The following is a 2,500-nucleotide window of genomic DNA, read 5'->3' as shown; positions in this document are numbered from 1 at the left end:
GTTGCTTTAGGAAAACAGATAATGATAACAACTTTACCACTCCACAGCAACCTTCGAGACCCGTAATGTAAAAGTTGATTAATCGCCAAGCGGTAATTTTCTAATAATATGTAACGGGATGTGGATGCATGATTAATTTTATTTCACGTTTACACTCGAAGGAACATCCCTCTTGCAAGTATTATACCCTTTCACCTTTGACTCGGACGACCTCTTACGTGGGTTCCCTCGCCTCCTTGGAAGCCCCCGTACCTGCTGACCCCCCCTTCTCTCTCTCTCTCTCTCTCTCTCTCTCTCTCTCTCTCTCTCTCTCTCTCTCTCTCTCTCTCTCTCTCTCTCTCTCTCTCTCTCTCTATCTATATATCTATCTATCTATCTATCTATCTCTATCTCTTTCTCCTTATCTCTGGAAGAAGAGGGTAATGTATTCCAAGTATGAAATACGGGAAAGAAAAATGAGATTCAAGAGACGTGGGAAAGATTTCATCTCCGTCTCCGCGATAATCAGCAGGGGCAGCGAGAGCGTCAGGCACTTCCCGCCGGTAACTGAACGGACATAAGGCACCCGGGGGAGAACATCTTCTCTTGAGAGCTTAGTTATGATGAGGTTTCAATTAAGATAAATACTACTGGAAACTTGTGAGATGTAAGGGCGGACAGTCACATCCCAGCTTTTTGTTTTGGACTGTCAAAGATTTCGGGATAAAAATATACTGTGTTAGATGACCAACAATTAAATTATTAGATATTACGGACACAGATCATTTGCAATAAGTGTAACTGATCATATCTATTTGCTATATGATTATCTTACCAGAGAATGAGAGACAGAAAGAGAGAGAGAGAGAGAGAGAGAGAGAGAGAGAGAGAGAGAGAGAGAGAGAGAGAGAGAGAGAGAGAGAGAGAGAGAGAGAGAGAGAAAGAGAGAGTGAGAGAGGGGGGGGGGACTGGAGAGAGAGAGAGAGAGAGAGAGAGAGAGAGAGAGAGAGAGAGAGAGAGAGAGAGAGAGAGAGAGAGAGAGAGAGAGAGAGAGAGAGAGAGAAAGGGAGAGAGAGAGAGAGGGGGGGAGGGGGGGAGAAAGAGAGAGAGAGAGAGCGCAGAGACACACAGACGACAGTAACTGCGTGAGAAAGGGAGGATAGAGAGTGATAGAGAGCATTGTAGGAACATGCCCAGACTCCCAAGTCGTCACGTGAGAAAGGGAGAATCGGAGACGGAGTCAGAATTAAAGAATGGAAGCCAGTTAGTTGGAGGGAAGAGCGCCAGGAATGCTTGCTACCAAGGCCTGGATGAGGGTTAAGATTTTTGTTTCGTCGAGAGCTACAGAAGCTAAGATGGCAAGAGGGGCTATTTTCTGGTATTGCAAGTATGGTGAAGCTTCCCTCAGTCCGTTCACGCCGGCTTTACATAACAGATTCTGCAGTTTCTCTCGTTAGCCCGACCGGGTGGTCGAGTGTTGGAGGGGATGGCCGTCGACGGGGCCTCGCATGACTTAGACGTCCAGCGGGAGGCATTTTGATGTCTGGCATTGTTTCTCTCTAGTTTTATCTTTTATCTTTTGCCATTTTGTTTTCGGTTATGAGTCACGTTAGTCTATAACTTACTTTGAACCCCGACTGGGGTCTCCGTTGTCGCCTTGTTGTCCGCGTATCGATATATTGCTCTTGAGCTTTTTTCTTGAAATTGTCTGTCACATATTTCGGCCCACTCTTCCCTTTGTCCATTTGCCGCGTGGCTTGGTATCTGTATAATTTATTCTCACAACTGAAGCAAATAGTGATAAAAGAACTGATAACTTGTTTGTCATGGCCTCGCACGCGGCGTGACCCCGTGACAAAACATATCGGCAGGGCGACCATGGCACACAGGTTCGCACTCCGCATTATCTAATCATCCCCTTCGCTCGCCTGTTCTTACGTCAACGTGTTTTCCCTTTCGTCTACTTCCCTTCCTCTTCTTTCTATTGCTATTCCGTCGCAGCCGTCGTGATACCAATTTCAGGTTTCACTACCTTCTCCTTGTCCACCGCGCTCCGCCCGCGTGATATATAAGGAAATGACGGCGACACGTGACCCGGGCCGTTCCGTGACGTCACGATCGCTGCCACTCGACGCTGGACGCCGTGTCGCGGCTCCGCGTCCCCTCCCCTCGCGCTGCTCCCTGGGCCAGCGGCAAAACTGCACTAGTTCAACTTTTAGTCTTACATCACGGAAATTAATATCCGCCAGAGTACTTGCGTACAATATGAAAGAACGTCCCCGCCAGCTTTTCCTTCTAGAAACTTTCGATTCGGAAGATGTGGTAATGAGTCAAAGGTGGCAAAGGCGGCTGAGAGATGGAGGGGGGCGGGGCAGAATTTCTTGGTAACCCCTTCTGCGGAGGAGGCCGCCAGACTCCTCCAGTCTTTCATTAAAATGATAATCGCCAAGGTGCCAAATGACACGTAGGGCGATGATATGCACTTCATTCAAATATTTCGAGGCACATCAGATCAGGCGCT

General features: G+C 47.8%; 1 protein-coding gene across 2 annotated transcripts in view; it reads right to left on the bottom strand.

The window, feature by feature from the left end:
* The window catches only part of LOC125025357 (transcription factor cwo-like), an 89,743-nt gene that overhangs the window by 34,449 nt on the left and 52,794 nt on the right, over positions 1–2,500 (bottom strand). The window lies entirely within an intron of this gene.

The sequence above is a fragment of the Penaeus chinensis genome, chromosome 5 (genome assembly GCF_019202785.1).
Source record: "Penaeus chinensis breed Huanghai No. 1 chromosome 5, ASM1920278v2, whole genome shotgun sequence".
Taxonomy (NCBI): Eukaryota; Metazoa; Arthropoda; class Malacostraca; order Decapoda; family Penaeidae; genus Penaeus; species Penaeus chinensis.
The sequence above is the reverse complement of the archived record's forward strand: the minus strand, read 5'-3'. Positions and strand labels throughout refer to the sequence as shown.